We start from the raw sequence: 24,587 nt of genomic DNA, 5'->3' as shown, positions 1-24,587 counted from the left end.
ACTCTTTCTGCCCGGACAAAGAGCCGCACCACATTTTTATGGTGATGAGAATATTCAGGCTGGGGATACACCAAGGGCCAGGAGCCCATTCTTTCACATGACATGGAAGAGACGTATTTGATTTCATTGTATTCCTTTGAAAATGCCCTCTGAGATGACACAGACACAAAGCAGACCCAGCCTACACAACCCTGAATGACAAGTCCTCGTGTGGGATAGGTAGTGAAACCTTCCTACTCAGTGAAACCCAGATTATTTGACAGAAGCATCTCCAGAAAGAAAATTGAACATTGTGCCAGGCAAGAAAATCAAGGTGTATTATTTATCAATGTCTGGCCTGCCTCTCCAGTGCTCTTACCCCGCCTTAATTCTTCCTTGTATGCTTTCTGTCTTAGGCTTGTAAGCCCAAGGTGTTGAGGGAGAAGGCGGCTGACTGAACATTCATTTCCTGCAAAAGTTTCCTGTATGATGTAAGAACAAGAGTGGGAGCAGCAAAGAGCTCCTCAAACATTAACTGTGTTGGGATGTTTGAGACTGTGTGAAGCAAACAGTACTCAGAGGCTTGAAGGAAAGGGGTCTTTTGAGAGTGAGTTTAATCATTAGGGGATTTTTTTTTTTTTTAATTTTCCTTCTCTCCAGCTCTTGTAAGAATTTGAAGGTTAAGAAGGGGGCACAACAAGCTAAAATGAAATGTCCCCTCTCTTTGAGTTTATTATTGAAAGTGGCCAGGTGTCATTTGTTTGTGACTAGAAAAGGGAAGTTATATTACAAAATGTGACACTTCAATCCCCATGGTAAAAACAAAAGTGAAAATGGAAAACCATTCAGCTGCGCTCTTTTACATTTGTGATCCACAGCCTGGGGCCCTTTGACATGGAGATAAGAACTCAATTTTATCGCAGTTAGGTACACTGTGAGTGCTGTGTGTCCTGTGCATTCAGTTGGGTGTGGATCAGGTGAATCTGAAGCCAGCTGGGGTGGTGGGTGGTAGAGCGCTAGTGGAGGAAATGCTCTACATGAACTGGTTTGAAGTAATCTAATCTTAATGCTTTTTTATTTCCCAGTCCCAGCTGGAATGCCCTCTTGTACTTACACTCAGAGTTGTGAATCAGTGCCTTGTATGGCATATGAGATCTGCTAAGAAAAGTGATATGAAGTTCTTCAGAAATTAACTAATTCTTCTGGCACTTGACTCTGAGCAATAATTGGAGTGGGGGAGGTAGAGACACCATAGCTCATAGATATCCTACTAACTTTAATAAAGAAGGGGCACCAGGCAAAACCTCTGCTACCATTCATGGATTCATATTAGCATGAGGATCTTCTGCCACTGACAAAGAATGAGATAGCTTATACTACTCTGTAGTGCTTGCATCGGCAAGGCTTCAACATGCCCACTTGAAAAGACTTAAGCTTTTTTTCTTTTTCAAGGCACATGAAAGAGCTAAAACCACCAGTGAACTCATAGATTACAGCAGAAATTATATAGACAGCATGACATGAGATTCAGGCTCTCTAGACCAAACCTGTTGCTGTGAACTTCTCTGGTGAAAGAACATCCTAGAATAAAAGACACATTCACCCTACAAGTATGATTCACCCTACCTTCTCCATAAGTCTGCCAACAGCCAGTCACAATTTCTATGCCATGAATAGCCAGAGTATGAATGTGAGGCAAGACTAGCAATTCCTGTCCCATAGGCTTCCAAACCTGAACAGAACATAATGACTTCCAGCCATATCACCAAGTGCTGAATGTGCCCTGAAAAACAAACAAAAATCTCTGTGCTGATACTTAAATTCTCTGCAAATTCTTCCTCACATATGTCCACTTTCTATGTGTCCACATGAGATCAGGTGTTACTAACACAAATGCCCACAGAAGTGTTGTCCAGAACTATTGTTTTACCAGGTGGGAATTACTGCCCTTGAGTAATTACATCTTGAATCTAGGAGTTCTTAGGCTGTGAAGAGGGTAAAAAGTGCTCAAATTTATTTGAGTAATACAATGGAAAGAATAAAATGAGATCTATTCTGGACATGCTGGCTATTCCTGTGTTTGTAAATTAATTAGTACCAAAGGCCACTCCCAGGCACTGAAAAGTGTTTATGCTGTTAAATTGTATTTGGGGTCCCTTGCACAGTCTGGCTAGTGCCTGGTAGCATTCTCCTAAAATCTTGCCAGCATGTGTCAGGAGATGGCACAGGCTGTGGGCCAGATCCATTAGGTAGAGTGCCTGAATCTCATGTCATGCTGTCTATGGTCCTCAGGTGTGCTTTTTCAGAAAGCTGATAGCTATGTGCTAGGCCGTGTGGAGGCAGAAGCATTCAGCTGTTCAGGCTCAATTTGTGTACCACTTTGAAGAGGTCTGACTATTGCTAGTGATACCTGTGCCACAGGATAGGGCCCCTCCTGCTCCAAGGTAACTCTCCATAAAGAGAAGCTACCTGAGAGAAGAAGAGAGGAGGCCACCTAATGGATACCTTTCTGGTCATGCTGTCATCAAGAAATGGGATCTTGTCAGGATGTCTGTAAAATCATCTTCAGTAATAAGAAGAGAAAGTGTTGATAAGCTGTTGGCAAAGGGATATACATCAGCATTCACAAACTGATTAATGGGATGTCCTTTGAGAAAGAAGTGCTTGTTCATTCTCAAGGAGATCTGAAAAGTAGCGGTGAAGGAGCTGGGTGCTCACCTCAGTATCAGAGTGAACAACACTGCCTGGGTCAAAGGAACAATCACACATGCTCTTTACAGCATCCATGTGTGATTGACCAGGCACTGCCACGGGGATGAAGAGTCATTCAAAGAGTTGTACAAACTGATTACCTATGTGATCAATACCTACCAACTCACAACAATCAGAGTCTATGGACAGTCAATGTGGATGCAGACTAAACTTTTTTTCTTTAGAATAATACTAAGGTAGGATCTTTCAAAGCCTCTGGGACAACACAACACCTGTCAGTTACACTGAGAGCCGTTACTGCCTCTGTAAGATACAACTATTGGTTCTGTCTTGTGTGTGTCAGCGTTATCCATCCCAGCTGGTTGAAATATTCTGGATTGCTTCACAGATCTAGTACAGATAGGCTGTCTCTGAGTCAGTGAACTGCCAGGTCACAGTGAAAACATGGTTTTCCTCTGTGCTGTCTTTCTTCACTAGTAATGGCCTAATTGCCTTGGAATTTGACATACATAGGTTATGAGTGATTTCGTACATTTTAATCTGATCAGTTGCTCACAGTCATTTATCATTGTCCAAAAGTGAAGAAATAAAGGTATTTCAAAATGGAAGTCCAATTCTTAAGTCTTCCATTTAGGCTCCATAAAATATAAGAACACACTGGTTTCAGTACTGAAATAATTTATTTTTCACTTGCCATGCAGCCTATGGTCAGACTGTCCCAACTGCACAATAATACAAAATATAAACCCCTACTATATATGAAGGGTAAAACTTGGATAGGCTTATTTGGCTTTATTTTTCTGTAATAACAACACCAAACAACTGGCTGATACAGGACTCAGAGGGCATCATCCAACAGGCAATACGCAGGACCAGCTTCAACTGTGGTGCAACTCTCCTCCCTTCCCAACCGTGATTTATACCTAGATGGAGCAGCTCTTAGAAATACTGTGTGGAGCAGTCATCAGTCTTATTTGACCAGGACAAAGCTGAAAGGTAGACAAAGTGAGTGAGAAGACATTTAAGTTGAAAAGATAATCCAAGAGATTTGTATTCCTGGCATATTCCTATATTCAGTGGGGCTTTCAAGCACAAATTAGCTATGGACCAATTTCTATGTGCTCAGTGGATTTGGGCTCACAGACTGAGCTCAGCCAGAGGATTCCAAGAACGTTCCTAGAGGAGCACTATTTGCCCTGGAACTGGACACCGTCTGTCCAGAAATACACCAGATGAAGAAGCAGCTGCTAGAATGGAGGCAGAAAGCTGGCTGCCATGACCCCTGTACATGCTGCTCTGTGTCTAATATCCATGAGGAAAGGGGGATTCTGATTTGGCTCATGGATTTACTAAGCAGTAAAGACAGATGATGAGTTTATGCTGCAAAATAAGGGACACTGACATAATATGGGTGAAACGTTAACCATGTGGAAAAAGATCAGTGATACAAAGGAGAGCTATGAGTACACAGCTGGACGTAGCAGAAGGAGCATCAGTGTCTTCCAGTACAGGACATGAAAGGAAGGGGTGAAGTCTGGAAATGAGGATCAAGTTGATCAGTGAACAGCACTTGAGACTGACAAAGGTACAATGTGAGTTAGTGCAGTCAGTGCCTGGCTATTTGTGTAATAGGGCTCTGGGAGAAGGAGCAGCACAAGGTGGGTTCAGAAGGACTCCTGCAGAGACACTTTGGTGAGTGCACAGAGAAAGCCCAGCTCCTATCCTGGTAAAATGGTGTCAGCTGGGTTGGGACCCTCTTGAGCCTCTATGTAAGGACACAATGCAGTGACACATGGCCTAGCTCTGAAGGCAGCCACTCAGGCTCAGCAGGGTGTGTCTTTTCAGGCTGCATACCACACAAAAATGGCTAACCCCATTTTCAGGCCAGGCTGACTGCAGCAACCACAGTGGCCTCCTGCTGTTACTGTCTAAAATCATCCACTGATGATGGAGAAGACCTGAGTGAAGCAGGCCTTGTTACAGCTGGATAATTACAGATGATGGCATCTGGATATACATTTATGCCCCAAAAAGTGATTACACGAGACTTAAGCTGATCATTCCTTGGAGAGCCCTACATGCCGGTTGTAAAGCCAGTTGGGATTTAGAGCAGGTCTCACTCACGTTTAATTTCCTAAACAGCACAAAACTATTAGGGTCAGGATAATGAAGCATCAACCATGAATATGCCTAAAACTGAGGAAGTTGTTATGTATCCGTGACAAGGATGTATTCTGATGGACTTAAAAGTGCATCATGTAGCCACTAATCACAGCTGTGTCAGAGAGGTGCTGACTGCTGAAAGTGGAGGTTCAGGCTTGTCACGTTCCTTTTTCTGAAGTGTAATACAAGCTGCCTCGCTTGGTGGTACATTGATCTTGAAGACTTCCGTTAGCTCTAAGCCAGGGTGTAGAGCTCCACAAGTCCTTATGCTCCTTAGCACATCTGTTAAGTTAAATATTTGAGATGTTCATCTTTGTGAATTCACAGGAAACTGCTCCTAGTACATAAGCTTGTCATCATCTAAATGTAAAACCACTTAGAGACAGCAATGGCCAGGAAAAAGGCTATGTTTCACAGTGGTCAGCATTGTCTAAGCATGAAAAGGTGCAAGAAGGGTTTGCTTAGATGGTTTCTAAACAAACGTTCAAATGAAACAAGACCTGGGAAATACAGGCCATGACAGTGAATTTTTCAGAATTACATATGTGTACAGGTTATAATGGAAAAAGTGTTGTGTAATATAGAGAAATGCAGGAGTTCAGTTAATGAGGTAGGGGTCCCACTTTCCTGAAGTATTTTGGAAATCCCTAACCCTTCTCTTCATGACGTGTAATGCAAGGCATCTATGTAGACTAGAAACACTTTCTAACAAGGCCTTTTTTGCCCGTAGCCTAACTGGAGCAATTTGACCACACTGCTGAACATGTGCTACCCAGGCTGGTTCAATAAGGCAAGACACTGTTAAATTCTGACACTGTCAAACAACACGTTGAATTTTCTTCAGTGGTCTTGAATCTCTGCGATTACATCTTTAACACATCAATAACTTAGCCTCTGGTTAGCAAGGATCGCTGAAGCATGACTAATCAGCAGATGAAAGTGTCTTTGTGGGGATTAGCTTTAATGAAAAGAAAAGGAATAGTTATTTTGGTAGTTTGAAATCTTCCATAAATCAAAGCGAATACTGACAAAGCAGGTTCATACGGTAAGAATGAAGCTATTGTGAATAAAATTAAGGGAACAGCTACTTTTATATAAATCACAGACCAGGACAGCATTTGTAAGGGAGTTCATGGGAACAAGATCATTTAACTTCTTCAGGTGTAAGTAAGTGATATTTAGCTAATGCTAAAGCATCCCTAAAGAAAAACAGATGGATGATGGTCCTTAGTAGGGAGTTTCTTTTTTGATTTTAATTTTCTTTTCTTTTTTGCATGCAAAGAATACCCAGCTAGTTTATCTTGGCCACTTTGTTCTGTGCAGGGACAAACAGCCGACATATAACTTGTTTTTTACCACTGCCAGAGGAGGTCATAGCCAGAGAAACTTTAGTCTGGATCACTGATAGCAACTATTTCTGGTTGGGGTAAAGTAGAAAATTTCTTAGGCTTCTATAATGTGGCTTGGAGAAGTTCACAGGGGCCATGGAGATAGTGGTAAATAGAAAGAAATGCTAACTCTACACCTTCTGGGGAGTATTCATGTTCAGCTCCTGAACTTTAGACCTCCTATATACTCCTGTGTGGTTACTGTGCTGTATAAATAATCACCCCTTGAGCTCCTCCAGGCAGTGACTCAGAGCACCCATGCTGAAAGCTTAACCCTCTCCAATGACTGTAGTTAGACTGTGTGTGCCAATGTACCTAACAGCTCCCTTCCCTTTGTGTTTTCCCGTTGGTTTATGCTGTGCCTTCTCCACTGCTTTATTGTGACTTTTAAATTTAATCCTTGCAAGTGTGAGAATGAATTCCCAAACTCATAATTATAATATTGCGGTGGGTGTCTCTGTCTCTGACTTAACTGAACACCCTTTCAGGTAGCCTGAGGCAAATGGAAGAACCACGCAGATCCAGGTTCCCTTATTTTCAACTATGCCTTTGTACTGCTATCATATATACTTTTGGAAAAAAATCTATGAAAACACTTGATCTGCATGTTGCAGTAACTGTTGCTAAATGGTTGAATGCAAATGCTCATCACTCAGAAGAAATGTAGCATTAAAAGTAAGGCTTTATGTAGAAATATCAATTATGATACTACTCAGTTACCGTAATTACTCTTCCATTATGTAGTTTTTAGTGTCATGGTGAAAAAATAAAAACCCCAGACCAGCAAAACTCTGTAATTCATTATGCTTACATGATTCATAATTTACAATGTGAAGGAAAAGGAACGTTATGTAAAAAAATGCTATGCACATTTTTGCACAACATTCTACTGATATATGAATCATGCTTGTCTTTGGTTAACTCAAGGGAAATAATCCCAGTAATGTATGTAAGGCAGTCATGCCCACATGTCTGGGGTTTTTTATATCTGGATTTCAGTGGAAAGAGAGATACTTTTTAAACAGATGGCAAACAAGCCCCTTTCCCCCCAACTACTTAGCAAATTTAATAACATAGCTAATTATAGGACCGTGTATGTTAATCCATTTGTATGCTTGCTCCATATATTTAATGTCACAAGTCAAAAGGATCTATGGAATTCCTGGCTAGCTAAATTACATCCAGACAGTATTCCCTCTTTAAGTGTACTTTTGAGACTGAATCTCTTGGGATATCTGTTGGCAATTCAGTACAAAAGCTAATATAAAATTCTGTAGCTACAGTCTAGCAGTAATGTTAAGAGAAGCTGAAATGCATTCAGAGGCTGCATCTGCCTGGTCTAAAGTGATGTCCCATGTCACATTTATTCTCAAGGGTCAGAAGGAAGAAGGTGAGGACAGTTGTTCCCTGTGAATATTCCCCTTGGGTGCTGGCTGTGTCATGGGGCCGTGATGCTCCCAGGGCTGTTGGCAGGAATGCCACAGCCATCTGCTGAGATGGAAGGGCTGTTCCCTTCCTCACTCAGAGCTACTGCCTCTCCTTTAATCTTTCTGGACCCTTCACTCCACTCCACTACAGAGGACCTGGTCACAGTTGCTGAAACACTAGACCGAGTCAGCATTGATTCAAGCATGTAAAGCACCTACATACTATGGAGAGCTGCCTGTTGAGGCTCATCGAGGATGAGGAGCCACCACTTGAACCTGTGAATCATCAGCCCTATCTTTGACTGTAAGCAGGAGAGAGCATGCATATTTCTTGCTGGTGCATCTAATGTTGTTTTGAATGTGTTACAGCTAAAGTATGTGTGACGCCATTCACACTGGAGGTCAGAAGCAACTTTGAAAACATGCCTCTACAGGGGAGAGGCACGCTAATAATCTGTGAGGACAATGGCTCATTTCGCTGTGACTGACAGTCTGGAGTACCTTGTACCAATAAAAGCCCGATCTCAAGTGTCAGATGCACTGAGTAAATATATACAAAGTTCTTACATCAAAAGCTGTCTGTATGGTAAGGAAAACAAGCTCAGACCCAGACTATCTCTCGATTAGTTTTATATTTGTCATATGTAAAAGATTTGTCAGACAGGGAGATCTGGCTGTTTATATCACCAGTTCTTTTTATGTAGAATTCAAAGCATATTACTAATAAAGTATAAAAATTCAGGTTAAAAAAATGTGAAACTTGTAAGAGAAAACAATAATACTGTCTGGAACAGGTTAAACACCAAAAAGAGAAGAGAAAATTTAGAGTATCCGAGTTCATAATCTATGCATCTGCCTACACATATCTGTTTGCTTCAAGTGCTCTTTGTGTTCTGTCAGAATTTAAAAAAAAATCTTTAAAAAATACACGGAAATTAATTTAGTCACATATCACAGAGTAGCTCAGGAAAGAGAAAAGTCTCACAAATCAAAGATGGATTAAGTTGGGGGGAGATTCAGATAAGTGAGCGCTAGTGACATCTGTTTCTGTGCAAATGCCATCCTCACCCTCCAAATGTAGGGGCGAGGTGTCTCCCAGTTCATTTAACCATTGTGGCACCCATTCACTTGTCATAAAATGTTGAAAACTCAAAATATTCATACTGCAGAAGGAGGCTGAAAGCAAATCTCCTGTTTGAGTTTTCCTGCTTATTTTCATAATTTTGTTACTTTCATAATTAAAATTATTTTCTCCCAGATTTTAACTCTTAGAGCTGTCAGAAAAGCAAAACTGCAGGGATTTTACAGACCCCTACACTACCCCAACAAAGGCAAGGTTTTTCTCCAGCCACTTAGTCTATTTTTACAGCCATTGATGGGGTGGAGGTGTTGAACATAGAATCATAGAATGATTTGGGTTGGAAGGGACCTTAAAGATCATCTAGTTCCAACCCCCCTGCCATCAGCAGGGACACCTTCCACTAGACCAGGTTGCTCAAAGCCCCATCCAGCCTGGCTTTGAACACTTCCAGGGAGGGGGCATCCACAACTTCCTTGGGCAACCTGTTCCAGTGTCTCACCACCCTCACAGTAAAGAATTTCTTTCTAATATCTCATCTAAATCTACCCTCCTCCAGATTACAGCCGTTTCCCCTTATTCTATCCCTACCTGCTTTTGTAAAAAGTCCCTCCCCAGCCTTCCTGTAGGCCCCCTTCAGGTACTGGAAGGCTGCTATAAGGTCTCTCCAGGCTGAACAACCCCAACTCTCTCAGCCTGTTCTCATAGGAGAGGTGCTCTAGCCCTTGGATCATCCTCATGGCCCTCCTCTGGTCCTGCTCCAACAGGTCCATGTCTTTCTTGTACTGAGGACTCCAAAGCTGGACACAGTACTCCAGGTGGGGTCTCACGAGAGCGGAGTAGAGGGGCAGAATCACCTCCCTCAACCTGCTGGCCACGCTTCTCTTGATGCAGCCCAGGATACGGTTATTGGCCTTCTGGGCTGCAACCGCACATTGCCAGCTCATGTTGAGCTTCTCATCCACCAGTACCCCCAAGTCCTTCTCCTCAGGGCTGCTCTCAATCTAATGAGAGCTCTGGTCTGCTGTTCACCCCGTTTCTGCTGTGGGCTTGTGCTCACAGAGTGACAGTCATACATTTCTGTGCAAAAATTTTCCCCTGAGAAAGCCTCCCAGGGTAAATTTCCACTGAGAGCAGGTGAGCGACTCAGCCCTCTCTGCTGCTGCTGACTTTCTCTGGGGCCTTGTCCCAAGCCCATAGGTAGCCTGTGCCTTTACCCTGAAGGCAGCGTCCCTTCCCCATGGATGTATTTCTCTGAAGTGCCTTGCAAGCCTGGAACAACCTCCCCCTGCCCACCCAATCCTATATTCTCCCTGAAGTCTGCAGGTTGCTTTTAAAAACAGAGCATGCCCTGGCTGCTTGTCTCACTGGGCAGAGGGCCTACTGCCTGTCATCCCTGATGTCTCTCTTACTACTTATTTCAGCTGGTTGTTTTCTCGGTATTTAAAGGCTCTGTTCAGTTCCACACTTTCAATTAAGGAGGAAAAATGCTCTCTGTGTTGTAAGAGTGAAACTGGCAGTTGTACGCTTTGGTTTGTAGCATAAACAGTTGCACAAGGATTCATTGGCAACCTTCCCTTCACTAAGGAGGCTATCAGCTAAATGTCACAGATGTGCCTGGGTCTTGCCAAGAGCTAGAAATGTGCTGGAAAACTTCTAAAAATGCCCTCAATTAAAAAAAAAAAACAAAAAAAAAACAACACAAAAGAAAACCCTACAGATCTCAGGCATGTAGTGGACATGTGCTGGTTGCAGCAGAGAATGGAGACTCTCTGAGCATATGGTTAAGTGCCTCTTCTTGCTCATTTCTCCTTACCTCTGGAGTCCTCTTCCTCACATAACAGACTGTGCCTCTCTCCCTGCTCAAAGGGAGTCTTCCTCCTCGGCAGCTCACTTCTTCCATGTGGCCTATAAAGCTGATCTGTTCCTTTTTGGTAACAGGATCACAAATAATATAAAACATTAAGAGTGCCCTAACCCCTTGACACCTTGATTAGAACCAAAGCAACAGCATGATCTTATTGCTGGAACACTTGCCCTCCCTTCCCTCATCACCCATGATCACGTCATGGTTTAACTACAGCCTAATCCTGCAAACACTTCCTACCCAGCAGAGCACTTACCAGCGTGTAAGTAGCCCACTGACACTGGTGGATTATTCCAGGTAGTACATCCTAGGAAAGCTAAAGAAGTGTTTGTACCGCTGGGCCATTTGGTTTGCAAGCTCTTGGGGGATATTATTTTTTGTCTATAAAGAATCATGCACAAGCATAGTGCTGTATAAATAATTAATAATAACAGAACTTGCATCAAACTAGCACATATGGGAATTCATACCACTGGCTTTCCTGGCCGCTAGAAGAAAAATCACAGAATTACAGAGTTTAGAGAAAATGTCCTGATAACATATCTGGGTTTGTGGAGTTTGCCTTGCTTTGGGAACGTGATTTCTCTTTCTCTGCAACACAGGAAACATTGAAGTAACTTCACCCAGCAAGAAAGGCACAGGAAACATATTTTAAATTAATCCAAAATCTGATTAATATCACCCAAAGGTAAATTAAAGCTCTTATCACCCTGTCTAACCTTTAATTGCATAATATAGGAGGTCTGGGTTTTATCAAACTATTGACTCTTTTTGTGTTAAGATTTCTTTGGCTTTCAGCAATGTTGCACAAATTGTTCCTTGGTGAAGGCCTTAAGCAATAAAATAAAACTGCTAATTTCATTTCCAATGCACTCACACTTTTTGTTCTCAAATTTTGTATACTCTTTTTTTTCTGTGAAATATGAAAGAATTAATCTGAATGGATCCAAATTACAAAACAACAAAAAAAAAGAGATTAAACCAGGGAAAGCAAATATGCAAGCAAAACCAGAGCTGAGAGGCCATAGAAGCTTGGAGCTCTATGTGATGTTACAATACAACTTCTAGATTAAAGAGAAAAGCAAAAGACACCCTTTTAGAAATGTGATTAAGAAGGAAAATAAACATCAGGTACTTGTTAGAATGTAGTTCCCCCTTGACTTCAGATGCAATAGGTGGTTTTTGATTACAAGACGCCATAAGAATGAGCCCTTCTCTAAAGATACTGTGTATGTTATGGTCATACTTTTCTCAGGCTTACATCACCTGTTGCTCAGAGGGAAGCTCATCACTTGAGTGCAGTAGTCATGAAGGAAGGTAGTTTCCTTCTCAGTAACATTTTTGTTTCCTTATGGGGAGGGTGGCATATGTTCATCATATTCAACTGCCATACTTTCCATGTGCTTTTGCAGACCAGATCGAATTGTAAGATGCACAGGTGACATTACTATGAATTTTTGTCACACTGGGAATGTCTTTGATTAGCAGGCAGAATATACTTTTCCAACTTTAAAGAATGCTTTAGTCACCAAAATATGAAAGCCACCAGGCTACTTTCCATCTCCATGGAAACCATTCCACTGCGTAAAGAATAATTTAAAATTCAGTGGTTCAGAGAGTGCAAAATTGAACATTAATGACTGCCTCTTGATTAGCTGATACTGATACTTCACTATTCTAAGGAAAAAACCTGGGACAGCAGGCTTCTTCCCATCCTACTTTGCAAGCACCCTAAGCACAAGGTAATGGGAATACTTTTCCTTTCTCACTGATTTAGTGAAAGCTGAACAGATCTGTCCAAAGTGAAGAAAATCAGCTAGAGAGATGGATGACACCATGCTTCAGCAAAGACTACATAGCCTGATGGCTCAGGGCATTCTACAAAGCAAGGTGCAGAGGAAGAAGTTAAACTCCAGTCTTAACTACAGGGCAAAAAGCAGATTTTTGTCAGCAGGAGTTCCTCCTTCACCCGTACTTTGTATGTTGCCCAAACTGGTAAGAATTCCTGAACAACTACAGGATAGGGTATCTTCTCTATTTGGGAGAAAGGGAGCATCCAGCTTCAGAGTCCCAAAGTGTCTCGAGTAGGAAATATTTCATGTGGCTAAGATCAAAATGCTTATGAAAATGCCTAGAAATTGAGATTTACATGGGCAATCTTCTGCTTTGAGGAGTAGGCTGTCTGTGGACTCTAAGATGTTTCATGTTAGATCTGGGGTGCACAGAGATTTTTCCAGACCTAGTTTGCCTCTATGTAAGGCGCCTAAACATTGGTGTATCTAGAATTTAGATGCTTCTTAAAATTGGTTTCTGTTTTCAAATTAGTAGATACATAATTTCTATATGTATGTTTAAATGCACATAGACACACACATATATATGTATTCTGAATCCATTCACACACACAGAAATGCACAAGTATATATATAATATTTAAGTATAATATGTATAAAATGATAAAATATATAAAATATATTATATATACATTTTTTAAAAAGTCTAGCTCCATTCAAAAAAGCCTTTTCCAGATTTTGCAAAACTGCTATTTTGTGTTTATTCTTCAACTGAAACAAAACGTGAAGGACTTCTGTTGGTAGAAAGAAATTGAAGTGTGATTTACTTGGGAAGGTTTTGTTGGGGGTTTTTGGTAAACCAAAATTTAAAAGAAAATAGTAAAAAAAAGGATTATGGAAGTTATTAAGTCTCTGATTTCTCACAAACTTTTGTTTCATGAAAATGTTTTCACAATCTTTTTGAAATCTGTGTAGAAAATTTTGCATCAGCTCTTGTGCAAACACAGCAGCACAACTGGTGCAGAGGGAAGGGACAGAAATATCCTGGCACTTATCTTCACATACCTGCAAAATTTGCAGCAAAATTTTGTACATAAGGGTGTCAAGGCCTTGACAGGTCCCTTCCTCCTCAACAAGCCACTTACTTTTGTCTAGGTCTTCACAATAGGCTGCTAGATCTGCTGGTATTGTAAAAGCAGTTTCAAAATTACTCCAAAGGTAGATAATTGTGCCCAGTTGGGATCAGATTTTCAGAAGAGGTCAGAAAATCTCATCCTTTCTGGTGTATTTTAACTAGGTCAGTTCTATTAACATGCTAGCCGTGGGTTATTTTGTCTATGAGTTAGAAGAAACATTGAAATAGTAGCAACATCTTTCTCTGTGCTGTGTTGATCACATCCAACAAATATTTCACAATAATAACTTTAGGCCTAGTGACTTTTCTTTTGTAAGGAACTATTTCTTTTCTGTGCTCATTTAATTTACTCTTATGATGTATTGTATATGTGAACTGTAGTCTCTGCTTACCAGATACTTACTTACAATATTCTAGTGCATCTGTAAACAATTCCCAACTTTACAAGTTATCGTTGGGTTTGAACTTTCAATCAACAATAGCCCGAGTCATATGACAACTGGGGACTTGGTTACAAGACTGTGTGTAAAAGCTGGTCTGAGCGTAGTTACTGTGCTGCACTCTGGACTTGTACATCTTCCTTGACAAGAAAAAAAGTCTGCACCTCTTTTACTTTATATTTTGTTCCCATATGGGAGGAAGTCAAGTTTAGTTTGCAGTAAATTGTTGCTTTGTGATAATACAAGGTGAGAAAGTTCAGTTTAAGTATTTGAGTTATCACACTTATATTTGATCTAGCTAGCTACATGGCTTGGGGGTATAATATCGGATTAAATTCAGGTTCTACTGAAGTCAATGGACAAATGTCTGATGCCTTCAGTAGAGCCTGGATGAGCCTCAGTCTTTCAGTTTCAAAAAAATCATTTTAGGCAATAGGTAATTCAATTTTTGCACCACAGACAGTTGTCACATTTTTATTTCTTTTTGCCTACTGTATCTAAGTTTGTGTCTTCTTGCTTTGAACCATATGTGAAGATCTCCTACCTTTAAACCTAAATAAATTTTTAAAACCCAAATCTATCTCCAGTCTAGTCCAACTACAGTGAATTGGGGGGCAGGGTGAGGGGGGTGGAAATGGGCCATTTTAAAACAAGGAATTAGTCTACATTGACTTTATTATTATTGCCCTTGAACATTTTTAACAGATAACAGTGACTTACAAGAAAGAATACACTGCACATATAATCACAAAGTAAATAAGCAGGCTTAGGTAATCCGTTTTAATGCATAAAGATATTTTTGATATATTGTAGTGAAAGGCATAAACTGTTTCGTCCAGGTTACTTTTCCTCTCATTTATTGTGTGCTGCTGGATAAAACTTCACGGGCATTCAGGCTCCCCTAGATCCCGGTCATCATAAATAAAGAAAAGTTTGGCCTTTAAATAAGTTATATTTTCATGTTAGCAACCACTCTGTTTTGCGTTCCCTCTTCTCATAAATCAATTATTGAGGTCTATTTAATTAAGAACAGATTAGAACATTTTCATTGTTGTTTTTTAAATTTCCTTTGTACTGAAGTGCTATGGAGTTAAAACACAAAGCACAAAAGTGCACAGCCAACCATGACTAACTGCATAAAGCAAATAACAAGCTGTATGATCAAAAACGAAAGCCAGTGCCATTCATGTGGAATAATAGAAATCATACCACCAAAACACTTCATACACATCTCATCTACTGATGTACACACTTGCTCAGCTCATATCACGCCTCAGGAATGCAGTTACAAACAGAAAGGGACCTGCATTGAGAGGTAAATACCCAGAGGGGAGGCTGCGTTTCCCCATGCCTCATCCATTACCCATTCAGCTCGAGGTTCATTGGCTGTGGAGAGGAAAAAGCAGAGCTAGCTGTTACTTAGGACTTGCTTCTCTCCTTCCAGCCACACCAAATATATGTGCCAAACACCGTTGTTCAGTGCAGATGACTGGCCATGTTTGAGCTTGAAGGCTGGTGAAGGACAGTCACGATCAGTTCTCACCAGTTGCAGAATGATGTCCCCCAAAGCACACAAAATCATCACACAATGTTGTATTCAGGGCTCTGACATAGTCCCTGTCTTTATCATCATTAAAAATAACTTTCCACTCTGCTTATTTTTCTCGGGGGTTGCAAAGGCTTCTGTGAGCAAAGAAATTCTTATGTCCTTATGGGGTGGAACTGAGAGTAGGGAAGTGCTGGAGGTTTCTGGGAGAGGATAAAGAGATTTAACATTTTTTTTACATAATGCTTTGAAACAAAAAAAAACAACCCTCTGCCTATTAACTGGAAAACAAATCCAGCTTAAATTTTTTGCTCAACTCTCGCTGCAGGAAATGGGAAACTCTGCTGTTTCATAGGGAATTGGAGCAGGCCAGAAAGAGGAGAACAACAAGCAGCCACCCACCAATAAAATGCATGTAGTAAAGCACTGTCAGAGAGATCAAGGGCTTTGCATACACTTTAGGAAGGATTTGATTTCATTGTCATTTCAGGCCAAGGAGGAGATTCCATATTCCTGCAGTCATTCATCCCGACTACTCCCCTACTGATTTTTAAAATCTGTTGTGGCTCAGCCCTTTCCTCGTGCTTCAGAGGGGAGAGACAGCAGAGGGAACCAGAGCTTCTGAGGTTCCTTTCTACTTCTTACCTATAGATCCTTTAAAAATGCTGCTGTTGAGTGCTAAATCATTTAAATCCTATGACTTCCATCAGGGGAAATTATATGCTGGCATAATTCTCTCTTGAATTCAGTGAGGACTGTAGCTGAGGGGTAAATTCAGCTCCAGTGGAAACGGAAGGTGAATGCTGGGATGGCTGGGGACAGAAACCTGTGCCCTCTTCTCCACCTCTGCAGCCCCAATGCTGCTGTGTTTTGCATTCATTGGAAGCAGCGCGTCTGTCCCTTTGGAAATCAGTGCTACATGTGTCAATACGAGAACAGAAACTTCCAGAGTGTGTTGAGTTGTTGACAGGCCAGTGTGCAATTGGAGATGATAACTCAGATATAAAATTAACCGTGCAAATTCTTGTCCTTCAAGTCATGTCAGATACCGCCCATCCACTCAGTGATGAGGCTTTTCCTGTGCAAGTTCTTAGTTCACTGACCCCCAGAAGGTGTTGAGAACATTTTCTGAGAGGATACCTGAGGGTCCTATTTTCTCTTTAGCATAATTCCTCCCAATTAATTAGTGTCATAGGCCTAGAACTGATGACAATTTGGGGTCTGAGTACTCAAAGAGCTGAACCCAGTGTTCACTACAGTGCCCCCAGTAGTCTCCTAGATTGGCAGACTGCCTATTCTATGTCTTGTTCCTTATTCCTGCTTTATTCCTAAGCACCAGCTTGCACCTCAGATCCACATTTGTAAAATATGGCATTTGCTCATCTTTGAAAGTGTTCTGAGGTCCAGGATGAAAGGTGTGGGATGCATGCTAAACAGGGAACTACACTACTCTTGGTGCTTTGCAGACAGAGGTTTGGCAGTCTCTACCTCAAAGAAGGTATAATCTAAAAAATAAAAATAAATATTAACTGCTGTCAGAAAAGTAAACTCAGCTCTTTTAGAACTAATTATACCATTCAAAACATACTGATACTCTTCCAGTATCAGTATTGGCTAATTATTAAACAAAACTAAATATAAAGCTTACTCAGTTCCATGTGCCCCTATTTACCAATTTTTATCTCATTTTAGGAAACAAAATCAGAAAAAAAATCAGGTTACTGAAGGAAAATAAAGTGATTTTTAGATCATTGGACTTAAGCACTCCTCAGCAGCTTTCAGATGCTGCCAGCTCAGGAACTAAGAGTAACAGCTGTGAACCAACAAGAATGAAGACTGGGGACAAGTCTACTGGCTTCTGCAACATCTCTGGTGCAAGAATTTTCCATGGGCTCTTGGCAGGCTGCTACTGATAATGCCAAACTAAATTTAAAGTTCATTGCTGCATGTGTGTGTGAATACTGCAGAATTATTTTCTTTTTTGAGAAACTTCTCATGCTTGACATGCAGATGGACAGACTGAAACCTCTGCAATGAGACAGGAGCCTTGGAGTGCCGCAGTAACACTAAAGGTGTCCAGGTGTGGTATCTTAAGCTCCATACTAAGGTCTCTGTGCTCCCACCCTTACCTGTAGGAAGCAGGAACTCTTCAGACTTATGCCAGGAAAAGGCCTGTCTCAGCCTTCATTGAAGCCTCTTTGGTGAGGCTTTTAACCTGTGGCTTGGGAAGTGCTTTAAAACTGCCATCTGTGTGCACTTTGCCTCAGGCTGCAGAGAACTTCATGACTTGTGACTACAACAGTTGTATGTCAACCCTGCAGTTGGAAAATAGTTAGAAATCCTGTTACTCTACGACCCCCACTCCAAATCTGCTCTCTTTCTACAGTTTTAAGAAGAACAAGCTCCCCAGCTCAGTTACTTTTCTTGTTTTTTGTCAGAGTGAGAATCAAGCATGTCTCTGACCAGCAAGAGGACCTGAGATGATGATAGCTTCATAGAGATGATCTTTCTTCACTGTTGTCTCAATTGGAGGAGCTGAATGAGTCATCTTGAGTCTAGACAGCTGATTGCACCCGTTTGGTTGCAATTTGCTCATTTAGAATGAGGTGAGCATCACTTTGCTGTTCTCCATGTGCACTGGAACAAGCCTGGTGCTCAATGCAGAGGCCATCTGCAACAGAGCAACTTATCTGAAATTTACTGGGCACATTTTTGTGGTTGTGCCTAGGGAATGGCACCAAGTATCAAGCTGTACCTCAAACTTCTGACCAAACCGAGACAAAGGGTTTCTCTGTGGTGACCAGACAGGGAACACACCACAGGGGTGCTTGCTAATGCCAGGGAGACCATACTGCTAGTCTCCCTGTCACATTCTCCCCAGCAAGCTCAGGCTCTTGCCCTTAGGACAGAGTTGCATAAGGAATGGGTTTGCCTCTTCCTTTTGTTCTTGTTCTCCATGGGAGGGCACAGTAATGCCATTTGTATTCTGCATGTTGGCAGGTACTGCTGAAGCATAGGCTGAGCCTGTTTCTGAGCTCTCTGAGCTGGTTGCTGAGGTGAAGGAGCAGCAGAATTCCTGCTCCGGTTGCCAATTAGGCAGGTAACACATCCCTGAAAAAGCTGGTGCTCAAGAGCTAAATATTTTTGTATGCTGCTGTCTGAACAACTTGGGTCTGTCAGGTGCCAAATGCCTCTGGAAATCTCACAGTTCTGTGGGAACTGAAAGACTCGGCTTGTTCCTAACTTATGGAGTCAGACCTTAGAAAAGGGCAAACTTTTAGAATAAAGGCTCCTCAGCTGCTGGGAGGAGAGTGAATCATACCCATGAAGTAGAAAAAGGACTATGAATTTTTAGTGACCACTGATTCTGTAAGAGCATGGTGTATGCTACCCTGAAAGCCTGTCCCAGAGGTGAATAAATGCCACTGTACCTTGCACCATTTCCCTATATTGCTATTTGTCTTCTTCCCTGCATGAGTCACTTGGGTTGTGATCCCTGGTTTACATGCTTCTAAAATCTTGTGCAATGTTGTCATGACTGTTATGTAGTTGGTAGAAGCTTTATATGTTTATTGCATGAGGTTTACATAAAATAGAGTATCTGTATTTTGGATAAATAAATGACTTAAATGCCAGGATAACTGTTCTAACATAGTAAATTTGTAGAAGGTGGTGGCATGGGGAAAGGTAAGTTGAATCCTGGCTTTGGCATGATAACCACTCAGTCGTTACTTTTTTTTTCTTTTTTTTTTTTCACTTCATTCTCTTAGTTGTCAACCTGTGAATGATAAAGAAAGAGACGACACTGTCATTGTACACATGAACTGATGTGGTTTTACTGCATTTGGCCACACACTTAAAAGAAATATGCTGGTACAGAGCAGCCACAGGTCTTATCTCCGCTGCCACTCCTTTCACAATAGAATGATCTTTACATCAACAGTTTTCCATCCTTGGCTCGATAAGGTTGTAGTCCTACCTTTTGCTCTTGGTCCGAATGCAGAGATTAAAAACACTCAGTTGATGCAAACGGTGGGTTGATACAACACACAAAATGGGGTGTAGATGTGCTTCACACAACAGAGAGCAGAATTGAAGGGGAAAATGTTGCTTGGAGGCAAGGCGCCTCTTTACTTGATTATGGCAAGGAAAATCAAATACCATATCTGCTTTTTTCCTGGAGTATATCGAGACTGATCATTACTAACATCTGTTCATGTTAAGCAAATACTTGTCATGATTTAAACTTCTGTTTGCATACAACTCCAAGTAGTGCATCTTTAAGTCATACATATTCATATAGAATGAAGAATGCATAATGTCTGCATAAAAAGGTAAGCTGTATGACTATATATGAAGACAACAACTACAATTCTCACAGCACTGTCATTGGTTAATTTTAAAATACTCAAGCATTATTTAAAAAACAGTAAGCTGAACTTAAACTACACTACAGAAAGATTGTATAACTGAACCGATGCTGACTTGTTTTCCTCAATATTAATCAATTTTAAAGTTTCCCTTTTTTTTTCTTCCTAACACTTTATGTTAATTAGTTGTTATTTTAACCTCCAGTAACATGATCAGACTTCTTCTGCCTCTGGGCAATTGAGTTATGCTCTGATCTCGAGTTCTAAGGGAAATGTTCAATTTTATTTTTTTCCACAGTTGAATAAACAGTACCATGTATACTATCTCTTGTGTTAGAATAGTGTTGTCTTCACATAAGACTCAAATAATGGTATTAGTCATTCATTTCCTTGTACACATACACCCTATTGCGTGTTGACAGGTTTATAAGGATGCAGTGGCAGCCGTGGGTGCTGGGAAGCTCCTAGACGACAGCCTTTGAATCCTTGCAGTCCTGAGCAATGGTGCCTGAGTTAGTCTGTTTATTGTCTGCTTTCTCTCCCAGATGCTTGACTTGTCTGAAAGATTAATACATTAACAAGAGTGGTAAGGTCCAGGGTTGCACATCTTTAAGACATGTTTATTAGCAGATGGCACATGAGATTCAAAGGTCACTGTGGAAGGTAACATTTTAAAGTGAAACAACAATATTTATGTTCAAATACTATGCTGATGAGATCATATGGAAAAATGTTTCTGATTAAATTAGTTTATAAATAGCCACGATATATCTATTGAAAATTCCAAATTCCACTTTTAGTCTTCTTTCTCTTGTTCTATTACTTCCTAAGTTATTTAGTAACACAAGACTACCTTCTTAGGTAAACAGACTAGCAACTGGAAAAAAAATCCATACTGGACAGACAATCCCGCTTTCTTAAACAGTTGAAAATCCAGTGTGAAACTTGGTCCTATTGCCTACTACTTAAAGCTAATATTGCATATAAGAGTTTTTTAAGATTTGAAAGAAATTTTAACTTATTTTTAAATTGTCTAGGGTAAATTTCATCTTGTGGACATAAGGACTTATTGGCAGATAACTATCCTTATTTACATGTGCTACAACACATCTGACAAAAATCATGTTATGCTACTTACACAGAATCCATACAACAAAAAGAAAATCCTTTTCTCTAGGATTTCCATAGGAGGACTGTCTATCTTATAGTTCATTAGTAAATATTATCAGTAATGCTAAACCTGAAATCCTGTTTATCATCTCAAATTGTCAAAAACTGTATGTAAATTCCAGAGGAAATATTTTTGCACCGGTTTAAAAGGGCAGCTAAGCTCTTAATTAACATTTCTTATCTACCATGCCACACAGGCATTAAAATGTAGAGGATTTAAATGGTACTTACTTTTCATGTGATCCGTTTTCAACTTTCATAGCCCCTTCCACTGGATCCAGTCCTTGTTCTGAAAACTGTTTCAAGGCACTTAATGCTGCCTAAAGAAAAAAGGAGTTGTCAAAAGACCCACTGATACAATTGTATTAACACCAAATGACAGAAGGCGTGTATTTGAGTATTTTGGATTTGAATAATTTCCTGTATATTGATGCCATTTAGGCTACAGCACTAATAGAGAGGGTACATAACAACTCCATGTGCTTGTGCATGAGTTCGAAAGACATCACCTTCCTTCTGGGCATACCAGTGGCTTTCCTTTGTGTTAATGCAAGCTTCATCACCTATGCTGAAGAACATTATATACTTTTAGGACACTTGTCTCTCTGACCTGTAAAGTCTCTCCAGCTTTCCCATGTGCTTTCCTAGAGCTCATGCTTCCTGCAGCGCCTATGGACTAACTCTCGTCTTGTAGATGAACGCAAAAGGTCTGAGCAATGGGCAGAGGGTCAGCAGGACACTACTGACAATCCAAGGCTGGATCTTGAACAATGCAGAGACTGATATCTTATACATAGGTCAGTGAAGTGTGCTAAACAGGGTGAGCCAATATGGGATGACTATGACGCATCAGCAATAGAAGAATGATCAATTTTCAGCTGACATTTTTCTGTGCAAGTGCATCTTTTATTGACCAGTTTCTCTCTCATCTTCATGAGTCCTGCTTTAGGACTCAAAATTGTTCTTCTCTCCCCCCTAACTGCTTTGGTGAGAGACAAATGATTTTTTTGTAATTAATCTAGCAAAGGCTGACTATGAAACTCTCAGATACCACGTGGCTGACTTTGAAAAGACATCCAGCACAATAAAACAGTTGCGGTCAGTTCTGTCTTGAAGGTGAAATGCAAAGCATAACTGATAAACTAATTTTTCCCTTTAATCACTCCCACCTAGGAGACATTCAGCACTAATCACAAAAAAAAAAAAAAAAAAAAATCACAAAAAAGTTAACTTTCCACAGGCATTGTCACCTAAGGTAACATCTCAAACACTGGAACTGACTGCAAGCCGTAAGACACTGTTCTTCACAGTGGGGCAACAACTGCTGTTTAGAAAATTGGAAGGTCTCTTCTTAATTGTTGGGACAAAAAGAATCCATGTCTCTGTCTTCATTTCCCATTTCTTTTGGAGAGCAAGCACTCTGTCCGGAAGAGGAGCTGCCACTGTAATGAAGTACTAGATTTGCTTTTGTACGGATTCTTTGCCTGGATTCTCTCAACAGCTCCTTCTCTTGAAAGGTATGTTTATAAAACTTAAATATTATTAGACAATGTGTATTTTGGTGAGATGAATTACAGCACAAAAATTGCCAGGCTGCACTAAAGTAAAAGACCATCCCAGATGGTCTATAAGTATCCCAGATTTGTCTATAATGACTAGCTGTTAAGATTCAGAAGGCTGTACAAGGCACTCCTACCCATAATGCATGAAGGTGGAATCTTTCCAGTCTGTGAAGTTTTATGGGGTTTGCCCCAGCAAACAAATAAAAAGCTAAACATTTCTTAGTGTCTTGGTAAACCTCAGATTATTGCTCTTGCCACTCTACCTTTACCATGTGTCCTGGGCTCCCTGTATCTGACAGCTAACCTGCTCTCTACTTGCTCCTTCTTCCCATCCATTGATGTTATTTTCCCCTTCAGCTTAAAATCTCTGCTGCCCGCATCTTTCTTTTTATCCCTTTTCCATACTGTGTCTAAGGGCTGAGCCTCAGCTTCACCTCAGTAACAACTTCTCCCATTACAGGATCTTTCACTTTTGTCACCCGTTGAGTTCTCCAGTGAATGAATTCTCCCTTTCCTCATTAACCCTGTTTTTCTTGACATTTTGATACATTTGCATCTTTTAATATGGCAACTTTTTCTCTACCACCTCATGGTGTCCCTTGTAGCTTTAGATGTGCATTCTCAACTCCTATAACTCTAATCACCACCTGCCTTTCCAGCCTGGATCTTGACTGCACAGCAAAATCACTGTTCAACCCAAATAATTTCGCCCAGTGGTAACAAGGGTTTTCATCTACTCTCCTCTCAACTTCTCTGTTCCAGTAACCTGACACCTTTCTTCATCCTAATTTCTCTCTTCTGCTCGTCTCCCTGAGGTCCTTTTCATCACAATGCAAGCACTACTCAGCATGTGAAGAAGGGGAGCAATTTGGGCTCCTCTGCTCCCTTGCACAGGACTGCTTCTGCATTGCACTTTAGTCAGTCATGGTTGGTCATCATAGCAATTATGAGAACCAAACAATTCAAGAGAGAGAACTGGCGCACAAGAATCCCTGTCTTTTCGTATCCATTTTTCCTGATGTAAATTAGCAAAACAATCAGCATCTCCTTTCTTATGAATGGAAGTCCAAAAACCATTACCAAGTAGCACTGCAAGGAGAGAAGGAAGCTGAGACATCTGCTCCTCCTACACAGTTTTAGTGCTACCTCATCTGTTTCTGAACCCACCTTGTTTACTTTTTATATCCACTCTTAGCTTCCGGGTCTGATACGGAAGAACTGTTTGTTCCGGTTATTTGTTTGTACAGAGGCTTGGACGAGAAGGCCCTGATCATAGCTGGTAAGAAGTAGAGCCAAGTAATGTTTCATTCAAGATAGATCACAGGTTGATCCTATGATATGCAGAACAGTCTGATCTTGATCAGTGGTCACTGAAATCCCCAAAGCATCAAGAGATTAATTAGACCAACCCAAAAGTCCTAATTCCTTTCTAGAGTTGTTCTGAATATGAGTATATCTGCTACTTACTACTGTTTTACTCATAGAACTGGCTGTTGCAAGGCATACCACATAAATTACAGAGCAACCTTCAGGGTTGCTTTCCAGAAAAACTGCTTTGGAACTTTCTGGAAGAATATTAGCCACTATCTCAATAGAAACAGACCAGGAGGGCACCTCTTCTCTTTTAACAGCAAGGGAAGAAGTACCATGATATAAAATAATTAACTCTTTGCCTGTAAACATGGATCATTACTAAATGGGTGTCAAGGAAGTAAATATGGAACAATTAGAGGAAACATAAAATGAAGGTGTTTCATGCTAAGCATGTTTAATATCAACACAACATCCAAATCCTAATGCTTGTAACATGGTACAGTCTCACTTCTCCATCTCACTCATCAAGCCATGCCCTCCCCAAACTGAAATGTGATATAAAAGATAAGATCTCAGAGCTACTGTATTCCTGAAACCAAGTAGCAGAGGGGGAAGCAGCAGGAAAGCAGTCCTACACCTGTAT

General features: G+C 40.8%; 1 long non-coding RNA gene across 1 annotated transcript; it reads right to left on the bottom strand.

Annotated features, from left to right (window-relative positions):
- Positions 1-19,342: 19,342 nt before the first annotated feature.
- Positions 19,343-21,393, bottom strand: LOC104530356 (uncharacterized). Its single transcript, XR_728066.1, has 2 exons — positions 21,300-21,393; positions 19,343-20,456 (listed from the first exon to the last, which is right to left on the bottom strand). It is a non-coding gene; the product is annotated as an uncharacterized LOC104530356 (long non-coding RNA).
- Positions 21,394-24,587: the final 3,194 nt, after the last annotated feature.

The sequence above is a fragment of the Antrostomus carolinensis genome, unplaced genomic scaffold (assembly GCF_000700745.2).
Source record: "Antrostomus carolinensis isolate BGI_N321 unplaced genomic scaffold, ASM70074v2 scaffold16839, whole genome shotgun sequence".
Taxonomy (NCBI): domain Eukaryota; kingdom Metazoa; phylum Chordata; class Aves; order Caprimulgiformes; family Caprimulgidae; genus Antrostomus; species Antrostomus carolinensis.
The sequence above is the reverse complement of the archived record's forward strand: the minus strand, read 5'-3'. Positions and strand labels throughout refer to the sequence as shown.